Consider the following 18,593-nt stretch of genomic DNA (forward strand, 5'->3'; position numbering starts at 1 on the left):
TAGACTAACATTAGGACAGCTAAGACGTCACATGGAAGATGTGAACAGGCAGAGGACTAAGGGGACACACTGTAATGGTAGCGTTGGAGCCTGAGCCTCTTTAATGTAAGATCTCACCTGGTTTGAGCCCGCGCTGAGCCAGTAGGAAGTGTATCGCTGTGGAATGGAGTGGGATGAGGACTGGAGGAGTTTCTCTATGACGTTATGCAGGGCAGATTTGATTGGCCTTCTGGAGCAACACCTGAAGAAAATGCAATAATCCCAATCTGTTCACATCACTGAGATTATCTCTAGAGGAAAGGAACTGACCTGTAGATATAGAGTTCCCATGCCCTCCCATCACAAATATTCTGGTGAATGAGTCAAACAGCTTCTGCCCTTGTTGCGTCACATAGCTTCACGCTTATTTAATAGTTTGAACTGTTTATAAGATATAACATGAAAGCGATCTTGCCATCGTTAACAGATCATTCAAAAAGTTCAATTGAGGGGAAAAGTGCTTGCATGTATATTCCTTGTGTGGTACACACACTGAATTCCAGTTCCTCAGGCAGTTTAATCCCCAGAAGCTATAAACAAATCTATTAAACATTTTAAAGGATTTGTTAGTTTCTCTGGGCATATAAACTCCAATCCAGAATCCATTTATCTCAGCCAGATGTTAACATTGGGATGACACAGTATTTCACATAACATCAGTGCTACAATAAATCCTACAATATACATTTTCCTCATACATTCAACCTATAATTTGCCAGGAAACGCGGCGCTGGCTGTAGAAGGTGCCTGAATTGCTGGTTCTTCACCAGACCTATAATGCTCTTTGAGGAGTAGCCAAGCTCTGTGCACTCAGCCAGCACGTCCTGGCTCTGCAGCTTCAGGCCACCCTACGGTGGATCTCTCAGGATATTAGCAGTGCCAGCATGCTCATTAGGAGCTGGAGCTCTGTGGGGAAGAGGAGGCCCTTGGACAGAACCTCATCCCATCTCGGTGACTCTGACCTGGGCATCCAGCACTACCTCTGCCCTGTATGTCCCACAAAATGTCATCGAAACCAACTTGCACACATACACGCACGCTCTCCCAGCACAGAGAAGCAAGTAGAATTTCTGCTCCGGCCTGGTTTCTATCACAGCGGACACTGAGGTAGACAGTAATACATTTTAATTTTGTTTTAAAATTCTTCCTCACAAAACGCTTCAAAGTATTCACTGAACAGACTAGTGATGTACTTATTTTAAATGTTAATTGAGGAAATAAGAAATAATAATATGTAAATGAATAGATAAATTTGAAACCATAATTTAAACTCAGGACTCTTAAATCAACCATGCTACTTTTGTTGTAAGTAGTGGCGGACTTAGCAACTTGGGGGCTCAAGGCGAATTTAGCTAGGGGGCCCATCAACATTAATATGCGAGAAATAAGTTAGCTAGTCAGGGGGCCCCTACAGTGGGCTGCAGTGGGAGGGGCCTAAGGCAATTGCCTAGCAATACCTCTATGCAAAGACCGCCTCTGGTTGTAAGAGATTCTGTATATTATCCCATATAACGCTTAATAATACTTTTACTTCACAACCCCAGCTAACCAAATGTCAATATTTAAGGCTTTATATTGAGAGATTTGCTTCCATATTTCCTAAATAGACATAACTCTAAACATTAGCATTCACACATCTCTCCAAGCATACTGACTAAATGCTCACATAAACTCTAACAAGCAGCAAATAGCCCTGGTCTTTCCCCCTGCTCCTAATTAGCGACACCTCTCCCTGCTCCTCTGAGTTAACACCTCCAGCGTCCGCTTGCAGATTAGCGCAAAGTTGCTATTCCACACGCCACTTTACGGTCTGGTTGGTGCGGTGGTGTCCGAGCACCTCCCTACAACCCCTCTGCCCTCGACAAGCCCCTGTAACTGAGTGCACAGTGAATTTATGGTGTGGTGCAATAGAGGGAGAGCTGGCCGAGGGGGTGTGGGGGTGGGCTGGGGTGGGGGGGGAGAGCAGGGTTCATGCTGACCAGGTCAGATAAGCCATGCTGACCCGTGGCATTTTGTGGGGCACTATAAGTTCCCTGTGCGGGGTTCTTTGAAGTGGCCGTGATTTAAGGTTATGAGTGGACTCCTCTGCCCACTCCCCATTGATCTCTTGGCCTATCAGACGCTGCAATTCTGCCTCGTTTTGTTCGATGGCACCTGAACTGCTCTGGCTGCTCCATGTGAGGAGTTAGCGGCAGATCCCCCAGCAACCATCTGGCCTCCCTAATAGGTGGCTGGGGAGTGAAATAGTGAGTGAGAGGGAGAGACACATTCATACTCTATAGGCAAGAATGTTGCAAGCATTGCTCCCACAGCGAGGACGCCACTGACCTCCTCCAGTACTGCAGTGGCTGCATGTCGGTGTGTTTGTGTGTGGTTCTGTATAAGTGTGTGTTTGTGTGTGTGTCTGTGTCTGTGTGTGTGTCTGTGGCTTCTGCCTCAGCTGTTCCTTGCCATACAGAATAATATTTTACCTACAGATCAGAAAAATTTGTCTAATTGAGTAGACTTCTCAGTGACTACACACACACAGACACACACACAGAGACAAACACACACACACAGCGTCATGCTGCTGGCTCAGTCTGCTGGTCTGGGAGTCGGACAGAATAAGTGGCTCGTGTGCGAGTATGAGCAGGCAGTTTCTCCTGCCTCATACACACAGCAGAGCTGCTTTGAAGCTTAACAAGCAGAAGAATTACTGCCCCCAAATGTTGCACAGTTTATTTGGTTTCAGTGCTACAGGAAACAGCTGCCATCTACTGTATGTACACAGCTGAAGGCCTATCAGCCGCACGAGGGAGGCCATCCCAGACAGTTCCCTGCAATTTATGTATTCTGGCATAGGAGAGGCCAGGCTGGCAGCAGTCTGTCGGAACGTTCCTCTCCAAACATCTTTTTCAAGACATAACCCTATAAATATTCTTTCTGACAGCACACTAGCTCAGGAAGAAAAACGTGAGATTCCAGGCTGCCGTGACGTTATAGATGTGTCAGCATTATTGCGTTTGCTGTTTGTTTCTGTGGATGTTAAGATCTCTGTGAGTTCCAGAACTTGTATTATGACATAATGATGATCCAGAACACCTGTGAGAATGTCACCTGAGCAGTTTACTAGCTAAACATTTTCATGTAAAAAATACTAGAATCAGATATTTTGATCTTTTAAATATTTTTAAATAAAGTTTTATATATTACACCTAATTCTTAATATATGAAAACTGACAATTTTCTAGAAGAAATTATAAATACAACTGTGAAAATATATATAAAATCTAGGCAGATTAATATTTTCTCTATTTTAAATAAACAAATAAATAAATAAACAATCAAAACAAACAACCCTTCCTGTCACTATAAGACTTTATACTTTTGGAAGCATGCACACAGCATATGTAGAACATTCAGTATTACATGAATGCATATATTATATGCATATATATATTACACATTTATATATATGTAATGCATATTTCATAATAATATATTTGTGTTTGGCATTATTATTTGAAGTCTTGTGAAATTTTCACACAAATTTTATGGGATGATTTGCACATAGTTCTTCTCGTTTCAACTCACTGTTCGTGTAGTTTGACCAGGACGGCTCCTACCACACTAAGTGCAGAAGCCAGTTCCACACATTTGGCTCAGTGTTCAGCAGCACTGTGGATCTCCAGCTGCTCTTTGTGTTCCTCTCCCTCATCTGTGTCTCACAGGCGGGACTCGTTCCTGAAGTTCTTCCAGCTTCACTAATTGATGCTTGATTTATAAGTCCGGGACTGAATTGTCAGTGTTTGCATGTTCCACTCAGTTGACCTTATGAGCGGGGCATGATGTCCTCTGAAGGCCCCTGCCACAGATCTGGGCTCACACAATGGAGCCCTGTGCTACGGTGGCTCTTACTGGCCTTGATGGCTTTGAAATGCACTTCAGCAGCTAACGCGTCTCTCCATTGGCTGCTGCTAATGGACTAACCTCACTGAGGGCTTCGCCTGGCCTGCCTCTGCCTGCAGCCTGTGCAGATGTGGATGTGGGCAGGTCTGACTATGGGACCTTTCTGAAGCATTTGACACACATGTAGGCATGTTAGGTTATCGTTAAGGCTTATCCAACTGCGCCTATCAGCTGCGGCGAGCAGGCACTGACGCACTGACCCTAAGTGCATACCACAGTCATGTGCAGTGCCCTCTGGGGCTTTCTGCCAGGCGTGGGGCTTTTGTGTTTGTTTTTTGTGATTTGCTTTGTCCCCTAGTGCAGGTCTTGACTGTGGCAGTCACCGATCCCTTGTGCTTGTTCATCTCTCTTTAGGGACTGTCACCAATTCCTCATCCTGGCTGAAACGTGACAAGGGTCCGGGTGAGACTGCAGCTTAAACGTGAGGAGGTAATTAAGCCCAAAGAGGAGCTAATTCCACTCGGACCAGGCCCCTGCTGTTTTGAGTCCTCCTGGAAAATGTGCATTTTCCGATGATGGGCCATTTGAAAGACTCACTCTGGAGCCATGGTGAATTAGAGGCAGGCACTACACAGTCTAAACAAGCAATCTCCTCCATTATCAACAGCCTGACAGGATAATAGAGTACAACTGGTCATGTGACCAGCACCACAATGACAAAGGACCGACGTCTATCATTTGGGCGTCTGGAAAGATTGGTGCTCAATTTTAGAAGGAGCTCATTCCACAACAAGCTAGTTTGCTTCTCCCCAATACAGATAAAAAACATGGTCCATCAGGAACTGATTAAAATGGCAATTTCAATAATAGATAAACTATAAGGTTTTAAAATGTTAAGTCAGTTGTACTTGAAATTTTATTTGGAAATTAAAAAAGAAAATCATTTTATGTCGAGGCTGTAGTCTTTCATGTTGCCTTAAAATTTTAAAACGCTCACCAAACCCTTAACCCAAACCATGTTTCCCTCTGAAACCCAGAGACACTGGCATAAACGCAAAGCTCTATAAAAGCACAGCAAAAAAACATAGCAGCAAAAGAGAGAAAAAATGCCATAAAAGTTCAAGAGGTTATAAAGGTAAATGATTTCATCTGCCAGACTTGGGCCAGACTTGGTCCAATGGTGGTGTGATGAGCCGGTCCATTTTCCTCTCGAGGTGGAAACAGCTAGTTAGAGTGCATAATCTCCAGAGACGCCTCTGCTCCCTCCACCTCCACCCCCCCGACCCCGGGCTTTTAAGTGGAACCTTCTGAGCGGCCAGTCAGCCAGGGGATTGCTGGCTAGCGGGCAGCTGGACTTTGTCATGCATGACCAGGGACATTCTTGTTAGTGTAGTGTAACCTTTTCTTCACTAACACAGATAACACTGGCACCCTGGCTGGGCTCTAATCTCCGCACAGTGCCCAGTGTGGGGGAGGGAGGGCCTGCCTGGGTGCATGGAGGGTGGTTGGGGCGGGGGAAGTTCTCCAAACAGTGGGCTAGCAGTGGCCCGGTCCCAGGGACCACTGACCTCACCACGGTGGAAAGAGTCAGGGAGATTATTTATAGTTTATCGGCTGGAGACTGTGAGTCTGCAGTGCCGGATGGAGCAGCATGGAGGCGCCCTTCTCTCTCTGACGCTAAAACTGACTCCACCTGGGACTTGTTTTTACCTATAATGCTCCTGGCGTCCACCTATACAAGCCTGCTGGCTTGAAAAAGTTGGATTGTTGAATGTAGCTCACTGTGGTTTCAACCGCAGGGATTTCTAAAAATTCTTTTAAAAAGTGAGAAAAGTGGATTGAAAAAGGAATAATACTGTAACTAAAAAATACTATCAATTTACCCCTTCACACCTTCATCCCTTTACCACTTCATCCTTTCATCCCTTCATCCCTTCTTCATCCCTACTGGCACTCAGCTTGGGATGCCCTGATAGGAGAGAAATGAGAAATAGAAATAGAAAGGGGCAGAGAGAGAGAGAGCAAGAGAGAGGGGGAGAGAAAGAGGGAGAGAGTGCAAGAGAGAGAGAGAGAGAGAGAGAGAGAGAGAGAGAGAGAGAGAGAGAGAGAGAGAGAGAGGGAGAGAGAGAGAGCACATATGTAGTCCAGATGCCTGGAAGCAGAAGGGGTTGAGGGGGGTTAGACCTGGTCAGCGCTGACAGTAACAGGCAGACAGCGGGTGTCAAGCTGTTAGAGGCCTACACCTCATCACCCCACCGGCTAATTGATTTCCAAATGAGCCACAGTATTTCTGCACAGTAATCTTGAAAGGCAGCCATAAAAATGTCCACGGACACAGGGTGTGCTATGCTTTTATCCGACAAAAGGCTTTCGTTGCTTCTCTCTCTCTCTCTCTCTCTCTCTCTCTCTCTCTCTCTCTCTCTCTCTCTCTCTCTCTCTCTCTCTTCTAATCTTGCAGTGTGTGCCCCGATTTTCTTCCCAATTCTGTCCCTGTCTCTTCTCTTTCCTTGCATTTTTCCATGCTCTCTCTATTTTTGGTTCAAAGTTAGTACACCTGAGGTTTTCTCACGAAACAACAAGCCAGTGAGATTGAGAATCCAAATCCAAATCGGAACCATATTGACCCTCTCAACAATCTCATGAACCCAGCCTGCAGTGTGTTTGTGTGTGTGTGTGTGTGTGTGTGTGTGTGTGTAAGTGCATTTTTGTGTATATCTGTGTGAGTGTACATATGTGCTCACATATTACTTATATAACTATCATTTGGGTTCCAGCTGCAAATGATGTATGGACAAAAGCAATATCACATATCTAACCTAGAAACCTCTTTTGCCAGAATTTTGACAAACTGGCCCCTTACAAGTGAGCATGTACTGCAGAACAGAGGAGAGGCCAGCTGTGTCCAACTCCAGGGCAGTGCCAGCAAATATGCACTACATCTGCACACAACAAAGGTGGAGGAAAGGTAAAAAAATGTGAGTGGTTTTGTCACTTTACAACCTTTCCAACCGCTCTTGGGAGGAAAAAAAGAATACCTGTACTTTCAAAGCATTTCAATTGTTCTCGGAGTGACTCAGATTCCTGCCATGTGTATGTTCCCTGCTATAATGATGTTAGATTAAAACTAAAACTGGTTTATTGACAGATTTCACCGATGACACCTATCTATCTTCTAGGAATGTAAGATTGTAATGACAGTCTATTCTAGATGCAATGATGCAATGGTATTGTCATATTGCGCAAATAATATGCGTAATTCCCATGTTATTATTATGTTTTGTTATTATATATTTGTTTTTTTCTTTTGCCTAGACAGACTCTGCCATTAAACTGTATATCAAAGAGCTGTTTCCTGTTTTTCTGCTGAAGACCAAAATTGATCAAATACACTGAATAATTAGGGTCAAACCACCGAGTTTTCCTGTACTGTATCTCAAGCGTTCACGCCTGTGCTGACTGTTCCACGCGTCCTGCGTAGCTGGGCGCTGTTGTGTCAGTGGTTTCGCACACCGCGGCCTCCTGTTCTCACTGTGAAGTGTGTTTGTCAGAGCTGGCAGAGCAGACCGGGGTCTCCGCACCTGGTGGCGCTGAAATCCATCTGCCATGCTATAAAGCCCAGCGCTCTCGCCCTGTTAGTGCCAACCACATGTAAACATTTCCATAGTTACCCTGCCCGCTGCTCTATGGATTATTTCGATATTTATATTGTTATCCAAGCAGTCATTGTGACAGGAGCGTCTGTATTTGACAGAGGCTACAAACCCGTTCCATACGTTTCTCTGAAGTTCGCCACATGCTGTAAATGTAAATGCAGATATAAATGTATTAATATGGTGCATGCAAATGGATCACTCGCTCTCACACACAACCTTACACACAGCCTCTCTCACACACAACCTTACACACAGTCTCTCTCACACACACTCTTACACACAGCCTCTCTCACACACAACCTTACACACAGTCTCTCTCACACACACTCTTACTCACCGCCTCTCTCACACACTCACTCTTACACACAGCCTCTCTCACACATACAGCCTCTCTCGCACACACTCTTACACACAGCCTCTCACACACACACTCTTACACACAGCCTCTCACACACACACTCTTACACACAGCCTCTCACACACACAGCCTCTCTTGCACACACTCTTACACATAGCCTCTCTCACACACACACAGCCTATCTCATACACACTTTTACACACAGCATCTCTCACACACACAGACTCTTACATGCAGGAACTTTGAGAGACTTCTTTAATTGGCAATATACTAGGACAAAGGTGCATTTATAAAATGTGTATTGATAAGAAACAACATTAATGCTCATCTGTGTAAGAATAAACAGCTGTGTGTTTATGTAGGCATTACACCTTTAGGTTTGTGCACACTTGTTTTAAATGAGATTTATCATGATCAAATGTAAACCCTTTAAACAAAATCACCCCAGTTCTCTAAAAGCATAGTGTTGCAAAACAGCTGTTTTAAAGTGATTTAAAGCTGTTTGTCAAGATTAATGAAAAGCCGACTATGCTTGGTCATAAAAAAGGAGTTTGACTTTATTGTTTACAAATAAAGACTACATTATTATTTACTATTCATTTTTTCTTATTTTCCAGTGTGTGTAATAAATATTTTTGGCTTTGCACACAAACCTGCCAGAACCCTTGTCACTTTGAGCCGCCTGTGTCAGAGAGCCCAGTCTAAACAGTGCATGCTGGGAGCTAGTTTGTTTGTGAGTAACTGCCCGGCCTGGCCAGCATCTCCCTGCCAGGCACGAAGTCTCTGTAAAACACAGAGGAGGAACACAGTAAAGAGAGATGATCAGCGCAGTAAAGCACAGAAGTTCAGAAAAGCACAGAGTAATAGTCTTGAAAAGTAGAGAGGACTAGTTTTTTTAAGCATAGAGGAATAGTCTCATATAGCACAGACAAATATATGGAGTGAGATTACTTTGTACGGTTAAGTGCACTGAACTGTTTTCAGCGCGGGTTTCAGTTTTTTGCTCGCTTCAAAAATTTCTGCTCGCTTCATGATTACGAGTGTAAATACGTCACAGATCAAGGCTTGGTAGATGATTACCTGAACCATCGATTGCAACTGCAAGTGGGCATGTCATGACCCGATTTGAACCGGAAACCTGATTTGAACTACACATGTACAGGGTTGCCAACTCTCACGCATTGAGTGTGAGACACACGCATTTGACCGTCTTCACACGCTCTCACGCCACACTTCCGATATCTCACGCCAAAAAATTTATTTACCTCTGATCCATATCTATGATTCAATGAGTTACTAGTTCGCTCTGGCGCCAACCACTGGCAATCGATCGATCGCGATATAATACTTAATTTGTGTCCATTTTACACCCCGCCCGGTAACAATTTACACTCCAGGTTCAAATCTCATGCCAAGCGATCTTGAAAAGTTGGCAACCCTGCATGTACATAATTGAACGTAAATCGTACAACACACGCTGCATGCTTACTGCTACCAATCTTACATGCATGAGACATGTTGATTAATTGTTTTTTAAACAATTAGACATCATGGATAGCTAAAGTGCCACGAATGAAAACATTTTCCACCCAAAGCCAACAAAACGTTGAATGTTTGTGTTGATTAAAAATCAGCATTGCAAATTTTGACTTCACTGTGAATCTGAAGTTACATAGTTAGCTAATGTAGCTTAGGTACTAATGTCAAAAACAAACAAAATTATTTGCTTGTACAATTGTAGGACTGTAAGACAGACGTAACTATCTAGATTAATAAAAACACTGCATAAATCTGCAATTTGTTATGTAGCTACCTACGTAGCTATACAGTGAAGCAGCATCCTAAATTTTGTTTTGAATGTTTTGCTAATTTTGGCTAGGTTTTACGGTTGATGCATCCACCTAGGATCATTAAGTAGCTAGCTGTCTAATTTAACTTGAGTAGCTACTAACTAGCTAATGTTATAGCTAGTAGGCTCCATACACAAACATTCACCATTTCGTTTGCTTTGGGTGGTTAAGGTTTGTATCTGTGGCACTTTAAATAACCATGACGTCTTATTGTAAAAAAAATGCAATCGATGGTTCAGGTAATCATCTACCAAGCCTTGATCTGTGACGTATTTAGACATGTAATCATGAAGCGAGCAGAAATTTTAGAAGCGAGCAAAAAACTGAAACGTGCGATGAAAACTGTGAAGTGAGTGCACTTAACCGTACAACTCTTGTTTCTCTGCTCTCGCTGTCACTGTTTTTGCTCGCTCAGTCTGACTTGTTCAATGTATCCATATCTTTGCACTCTCATATTAAAGACAGTAATCTCACCACATTCATATAGCACAGAGGAATAGTCTCATAAAGCAGAGGAATAGTCTTGTATAGCACCAAGAGGTCACTGTAAATAAATATATATATAAAAATACATATATAAACGTTTTAATAGGCCTACAGTGTATTTAAAATATATAAAAAATATAATTCTGCACCTGGGTCCTCACTTGAATATACATAATGTATTTTATCACATTAGTTTTTATAATATATATTTTTACAAATAACATGCAGATTTAGACAAATGCTGAAACAGTTGCACAAGAGATTCTTGGACAATGGCGGGGTGTGTTGCAGTAGTGAATCTTTTAATCCACTGATGGAAGCAGGTGGGCTAGCAGTGTTCTTCACCCTACCACACCCCACACGCAGAACTTGGAGCAAACCCACCACCAACCTTGCATCCTCACCTGGGTTGCCAAATTTGGACATCCATATTGTGTGACCATAGTGCAATTAAAAAATGTTTTGGTCCCATACAAAGATTTATATTTGTGCTAGAATTTATAATCTAGGAAAATCAAAGGAAGTACCCCGTAAGTATGTAAATAATTAGCTTTTCAAAACCATTATTATGGTTTCAGTTAAGAATTTTAAGTAGTCTGTTCCCTCCATTTTCACAATGAAGATACATTCATGTGAACTCTTTTATCAAGCAGAGCTGTGAGGCTCCTCTTTATCTGAGCTCCACTGTGCCTATCAACACATTTAGGAACTACAAGTTGAACTTTGACCCTTCATCCCCTCTCTTCACAGAGATATGCTTAAGAGCCCCAGCTCCCTCAAACCACAGAAATCAAGACTGTTAAAATGTGCATTCTCTCTCTTTGTCTCCCTCTCTATATATCTGTTTCTCTGTCTCTCTCTGTTTCTCTGTCTCTCCTTCTCTGTCTCTCTTTTTGTCTCACACTCACTCCCTCTCTCTCTTTTCCTCTTTTCTTGTTAGAAAAATATGACACATTCTCAACTTCATTTGTATATTTTTATAACAGCCAAATGAGAAGTCTAAAAGGATGAAAGATAACAAATAAAATTGGTAAAAGAAACATTATGTGATTAATTTAATCATTCACAGACAGACCACATCGAACAAAGTCAAATGGGCCAGTAACAAAGACTTCCATGATACAGTATCTGTTTAACGTTATGATTAATCAGTGCATATTCGATATGTAACCACGTTATCGGCCCTTTCCCCTGTCCTGTTCCAAGAACAGCCATATACATGGGCATCAATTACCCATTTCAAAATTCGGTTACATTTCTTCTTACGAAGCCAAAACAAAAGCCAGCGCATACACAGATCCACAACTGGACTGCAACTAAACTGATTAGCACCAAGGCTTCTGGGTATCTGGTGTGTGTCAGTAGCAAGGCAAGTGTATTTGTGTGTGTGCGTGTGTGTGTGTGTGCGCGTGTGTGTGTGTCTGTGTCTGTCTGTCTGTGTGCTTGGAAGGCCCAGGGAATCAAGACTGAAGATTTGTACTACAACCCCTTGACCACCAGCTTTAAAAAGGTTCACCTGAAACTGAATTAGAGGAAGGCAAATAGACATGAAAATAGAACTGTGGAGATGGGGACAGAAAATGGCAGAAAGAAATAGAGAACAGAGAGGGAGCGAGGAGAGAGGGAGGAGGAAGGGAGAGAAGAGAGAGAAAGAGGGATAGAGAGAAAGAGGAGAGAAGGAGAGGGATGGAGAGATTGAGAAGGAAAGAGGAGAGAGAGTCCAGCACTTGCTGATTTGATTTAGCAGGCCCAATCAGTTGGGTAGTTTCTCTGATTTATAACTTCCTGCTCCCTTCTGCTGCCCTCTCACATACTGTATAGTGATGGGGTACATACTGACCAAAACACTACTTAACACACACTGCATGCCACACACACACACACACACACACACACACACACACACACACACACACACACACACACACACACACACACACACGCTCACAGTCCTTATCACCAAGTAGTAAGTGCCAGGGTCAGTGGTAACTGTATTTATTTAAACACGCTGCATTTCTCCCCCAGGGTAATTAGGGAAGTCATCAATGGGTCTCTGGTCTCAGTACTCTTCTGTCCACAGGGAGAGACGCGAGTGGGATCTCAGTGTGTGTCACAGACAGCTGATGGCACACGACAGCATCATTTATTTCTGTGCAGGCCGCGGGAAGACACATAAAGGGGTCCTTTGAGTGGTGCCACCCGCAGACCGCTGGGGGTGAACGGAGATGAAAGCTGGCATGCACCTAACCTTTGCCTTTGAGAGAGATGGCTCTCCTAATAGCTTGTGACTAGTGTGGAGTCATGGAGATGCCCACCGCTTTGACTAGCCAGTCGTTTGGACTTTGCCCACACACACACAGTTCCACACAAAAGCCCCTCAGACCATCCAAGGCAGACCACATTGGAGACAGAGAGAGCCCAATTTGAGATGTGGACTCTGGAACAGTGTGCACTGAGACGGCTGCACTTCTGCTTAAATGCTGTAGCCTCCACCAGGACTGTGGAGAAATGAAGAGAAGCTTGAGATTATCAGTCTGATGAAAGAGAAGCTTGGCGCAGGGCCGGGACCCACGTGGGCAGGACCAGGACCCGCGGGGGCAGGACCGGGACTTGCGGGGGCAGGACCGGGACCCCCGGGGGCAGGACCGGGACCCGTGGGGGCAGGACCGGGACTTGCGGGGGCAGGACCGGGACTTGCGGGGACTCCACTCTGTGCCATGTTCAGTGTCTCTTGCTGATGAATGGCACCACATAGAAGTCACGTAGAAGCCTTTCCCAAAAGCATTTTTAACATTTAATAAGGAATAATTATCTATGTGGATACTAGGAATTGAGTACAAAACCCCTTCATTTAAGATAATCTGATTATTTTATTTAAGGTATTCTGCACAAAAAGGAAATCAGAAGTTAAAAAAAAAACTTTTTTCATTAGCTGCATGGAAAGTATGTAATATACAGCATAGCAACATAGCAACTAATGGTGTATTAATGGATGTAGATGTAGATGTTTTGGTGTAGGAATGGCTATAGTTAATGTTAATGTCTTTGTGGGGTATTTAATGTAGTAATGGTTGTACATAGACCAATTGTGTGATTTATGGTGTAGTAATGGCTATAGTTGGGGTCATTGTGTGGTTTATGGTTAAATCATGGATGCAGCTGGACTCCGTGCGGTGTATAGTGTAGTAATGGTTGTAGATGGAGTAACTGTGGTTTATGGTGTAGTAACTGCTTTAGATGGAGTTTTTTTTGTTTATGGTGTAGTAATGGCTGTAGTAAGAGTTTATGTGTGGTATATGGTGCAGTGATGGTCATAGATGTAAGCTATATGGTGTAGTAGATGTATGCTATATGGTGTAGTAATGGTCATAGATGTATGGTATATTGTGCAGTAGATATGGTGTAGTAGAGTAGTACTACTATATGTAAAAAAAAATTATATATATATATATATATATATATATATATATATATATATATATATATATATATATATATATATATATATATATATATATATATATATATATATATATTAGTGCTGTCAATTCCAGGTGCCGCGATTAAAAGTCCTCACCAGGATTTTGCTCAGGCTTCCTGGATTGTGTTGATTCCACTAATTTTACCTGGATTGCTAATTAGGAAATCTAGCAAGCTTGAGCAAAATCCTGGTGAGGACTTTTAATCGCGGCACCTGGAATTGACAGCACTAATATATATATATATATATATATATATATATATATATATATATATATATATATATATATATATATATATATATATATGCAGTGGATGTATGGTATACAGTGTAGTAGATGTATAGTATATGGTGTAGTAGATGTATGTTATGTGGTGTAATAGATATATGTTGTATGGTGTAGTAGATGTATGGTATATGGTGTAGTAGATCACGTGCCAGATCATGTCCTGCTTTGCCCAGAACATGTAATTAAGTGTCGTGCCGTGTCAGGAGCAGGGCCTCGGGGTTTGTCCCAGTGAGACACATGGCCTGCCCCATCTCTCTGACCGAGGACAGACCTGTGCTAGCCATCTGGCACTGTGGCCACTAAAGCTGTCATGTCAGGCAGCGTGACATCAACACTGTGGCCTAAAGCTCTTACATTAGCTCTTATCACATTAGCGCGCAGCACCAGACGCCCGCTCCGCTCTCTAATCAAAGAGCAAGCTTCAACCAATCAGAGGACAGAGCTGCACCAGCAGATCCAGATCAGACTCAAGCTATCAGGCTGTTCTTATCTCTCATGGTCACGCCTTCTACCTGTACTGACTGCACCTCAGTGGGCAATGCTCTTAGACACAACCTGCTGAGTAGCATGTGCTCTGTGACAGTAGCACCATTCTTCTATATTATATTGAACTGAAACTATTATTATCTATACTTTGATTATTAGCATTGTATGATTGTACTGTAGTTGTATTTCACATATTTGAAACTATGATTACACTGTAAATGTCCAGTGTGCTGTGTTAGCCAATTCTGTTTGTAGGCTATTGCACATTTCATGTATTATGTACTGATTCCATACAACGATATGTATAGTTCTTGCAAGTGCTACATGGAAATGAATTGACACATGTAATTGTAATATTTAAATGTAATATTTAAAAAGTATTAAGTTTTTTATTTCATCTAAATGTAAATGAAATAAAGTAAAACATATTTAAAAGTAAGTATATATATATAATTTTTTAACAGTTTTTAAACATTTTAAAATGTAATTTCCAACCTTAATAAAACTAATCAAAAGTCCTTACTCCAGCACTCATTTACATTTGAAACAGGATCTTGGAGCTGAACTAAAACTGTGGAATTAAACTAAAACTTCATGCTTTGAACAAAAACAGTGAAAATAAATTAGATCTCCTTAGAGCTGAACTAAAACTATGGAATGAAGCATTTCTGCTGAGTGCTTCTTTCTTGCGTGTCCCTTTGACTGGTGTGATAGGGTAGGGTGGGGGGGGGGGGGGGTTGAAGAGAGCGAAGGGCTCTTCCCTGCCATATCTCTGTGGAGATAACAGAACTCCAGGAGTTCGTCTCCTCGTCTCACGCTCTCTGTCATGGACGCTTCAGTGTGTTGTGAGGAGAACCATGTCTCTGCACTGCAAACTCCTGAAATGAGTGACCGAGCAGAGCTATAAAGTGGTGAAGTGGGTTAGTTGTGGGGAGGGCAGGGGAAGTTGGAGCGCTTTTGATGGAGCGTCTGGTTTCCTCCCTCTGCCCTGCTGGAGGCTCAGCGCCAGACTGTGGCACATGAACCCCAGTTTGCCCGACACAGCTTCCTGTCACAACCCACACAGCTCACACACATCAAACACAGCTCACACACGTCACACACAGCTTACATGCATCACACACAGCTCACACACAACTTACAGACATCACACACAGCTTAAACCCATCTTACACACAGCTTACATACATCACACACATCACACACAACTTACACCCATCTTACACACAGTAAAATCTATTCTAAAACTGACAGGTAACCAGTGCAGTGACTGGTGTGCAGGTGTAATAAGATCTCTCTTTCTCCTGTGGGTCAGGACCCTTGCAGCAGCATTCTAACCTCGCTATAGGTGAGAAATAGAGCTCTTTGGGAGAGCAGATAAAACTACACTACAATAATCTAGCCTTGATGTGATAAATGCATGGACAAGTTTTTCACTATCAGCAGGAAAGAGCATATCTCGGACCATAGCTGTGACGGGCAGGGTGAGTGAAATAAGATGGAAGTGATCACGCCAAGTCTCAGGGAAAAAGGATAGTTTAATGAAGAAAGTGCGCAAACCAAAAACCAGTGACTTAGATCCGAATTAAGGATATAATGACCAGCGGTCAACTGGTACAAAGACAAGACATATATAGACAAACAAACGACCCTCAGGTGAAACGGATCACGGGCTCCTCCCACCTGAGGGATGCACACAACGTAACAATACAAACAACAACAGCCGCTGTGGATGGAGGCAACCGGTAGGGGGCCGCCTCACCGTGACAATAGCAATGTTTCGAAGGTGTAAATAAGCTTCCTGCATGTAATCGTGATGTGTGATTTAAACCTGAGTTCATTTTTAAAAGTGACGCCTAAATTCTTCAGATTCATTTGATTTAGATAAGTCTGAACATCATTCCTTTGTGAACAAGAACAATAAGATCTGTCTTCTGTTTACTTAATTGCAGAAAATTGTCAGACACTCATGTCTGTATATCGCCTATGCGCTCAAACACTGAGCTAATTGACTTTAGGTTCTAGAGAAATGTAAAGCTGAGTGTCATCTGCATATTGATGATAACTAATACCATGTTTGTTAATGATATGTTGTAATGGAAGCATATATAGGTTGAAGAGTAAAGGCCCAAGAATTGATCCTTGGGGGACGCCACAAGTAATTTTTTTATTTGTGGAGGAAGAAGTACCTAATGCAACATAGTAATCACACCTAGTTAGATAGATAAACCAGTCTAAGACTAAGCCACTAAGGCCTACCCAGTTCTGTAGTCGATCAAGAAGTATTTCATGATAAACAGTGTCAAAAGCGGCTCTTAAATCTAGCAGAAAAAGTATTGAGAGTTTGCTTGCATCTTTATTCAGTCTCAGGTCATTTACTACCTTAACTAATGCTGTTTCAGTGCTGTGGAGAGCTCTGAAACCAAACTGAAAAGTGTCATTTATTTGGTTTACTTTACTGTAACATAATTATTCAACTGGGTTGACACTGCTTTTCTATGATTTTGTCAAGAAAAGGAAGGTTAGATATTGGTCAATAATTATTGACAATTGTGGGATCAAGATTTCTCTTCTTTAGTAGTGGTTTAACCACTATAGTTTTAAGAATATTATGGAATTCTCCCAGTTGCAGAGACTAATTAACAATCATCAGAACATCATTAGATAATGAGCTCAGAACCTGCTTAAAAAGCATGCTGGTAAAGGGTTCAGTTCACATGTACAGGATTTTAGTAATGAAGTCACATCAAATAGTGTTACCATGTCAACTTCTTGGAAAAAAAGATGTTAGGTTGATTACAGTTAGGCTGATTAACTGATATTAGGGTTGATAGTCTATTAGTGCTTGTTGCTATGCTCTGCCTTATACTAATAATCTTGTCCCTAAAAATATTGCAAACTCATCACATTTTTCAAATGAAACAGATTCACGGAAGACACAGGAGGTGGGGTTTACTAGCTGGTCTATACTTCTGAACAGGGCAGCTGAGTTATTCTTGAATTGATCAAGGTAGATAAAGTAGTTTTTCCATGATGATTTCACTTCACTGTTATAATTCTGCAATGTTGCTTTATAAATATCAAACTGTACTTCCAATTTTGACCTTCTATCAGTCTGTCTGCAATCTTGCTTATGTTTTACATCAGATGGAGAGTTTCTCCAAGGCATCTTAATTCTACCAGAAATAATTTTAGATACCTTTGGTGCAACAACATTAATACTAACTCTCTGTGTGAATGTTTCAGTTAGCTCATTCCCATTTTCTCAGAGGGGAGGGAGGGACTGTATCATGTCCGTGAATGCCGCGGCACTGCCAGCACTGAAATAACGCTTGGTTATTGTTCTAATAGATAATGGCATATTGAAAAATACACCAACATGATCAGAGATTGGAACATCAGCAATTTCTAAATTATTTAGAAATAATCAAACCTAAAGTATATACACATGTATATACTATCATAGATAAAATTTAAGAAAGAATTTTAAGAAATGTCCAAAGAAAACAAAATGGCCCACTTATTGCTTTAAAAAATACTTTTAATTACACTTTTAATTAATGAAGGTATTTAACCAAGCATGTATTTCACACAACAGGTCAAATTCCCAGCATCTGAGTCAGGTACAAGTCTAACCATCATTAACCCTCTGCCTGAATCAGGTAAAGGTGTGTTGGCCAAAGCCTGTCAAAAGGCTGGATGGGTTTGATTTCAGCTAATGAGGTGTGAAGTGTAGCACGGTGCATGTGTGTGTGTGGCTCAGGCCATAAAACTGAGGTGAGGACCAGCTTGTTTGGGGAGAATTAGGAGTCTGCATTTCTACTGCCACACTGGCTATGAACAGCACCTCTGTCTTTTGTCTTAGTGAAACAAACTGAACACACATTTATGGATGTTCACACATACTTTCATAGAAGCAATACCAAATAAATCTTGGCCACTGGATGATTCATATTAAACAGTCTGAGTCTGTGCACCCTCTTAAGGTCTTTGGTTTCAATGTTTGATCATTTAAGTTTTTGATCATTTATCTCCTTGGAGTGTCTGAGGGGAGTGAAAT

The 18,593-nt window shown here is 42.0% G+C and overlaps 2 long non-coding RNA genes across 2 annotated transcripts in view; both read right to left on the bottom strand.

The window, feature by feature from the left end:
- LOC143490969 (uncharacterized) overlaps window positions 1–4,075 on the bottom strand; it is a 10,870-nt gene extending 6,795 nt beyond the window's left edge. Inside the window, exons 1-2 of the long non-coding RNA XR_013125057.1 lie at window positions 3,616–4,075; window positions 118–241 (exon numbers count right to left, since the gene is read on the bottom strand). This is a non-coding gene — a long non-coding RNA (uncharacterized LOC143490969). The remainder of the gene's footprint in view (window positions 1–117; window positions 242–3,615) is intronic.
- A 3,307-nt stretch (window positions 4,076–7,382) lies between these two features.
- LOC143490952 (uncharacterized) lies at window positions 7,383–8,713 on the bottom strand. The gene is made up of 3 exons (XR_013125049.1): window positions 8,595–8,713; window positions 7,693–7,726; window positions 7,383–7,559 (listed from the first exon to the last, which is right to left on the bottom strand). It is a non-coding gene; the product is annotated as an uncharacterized LOC143490952 (long non-coding RNA).
- Between the last annotated feature and the right edge of the window lie 9,880 nt (window positions 8,714–18,593).

This window comes from Brachyhypopomus gauderio, unplaced genomic scaffold (assembly GCF_052324685.1).
Source record: "Brachyhypopomus gauderio isolate BG-103 unplaced genomic scaffold, BGAUD_0.2 sc68, whole genome shotgun sequence".
NCBI lineage: Eukaryota > Metazoa > Chordata > Actinopteri > Gymnotiformes > Hypopomidae > Brachyhypopomus > Brachyhypopomus gauderio.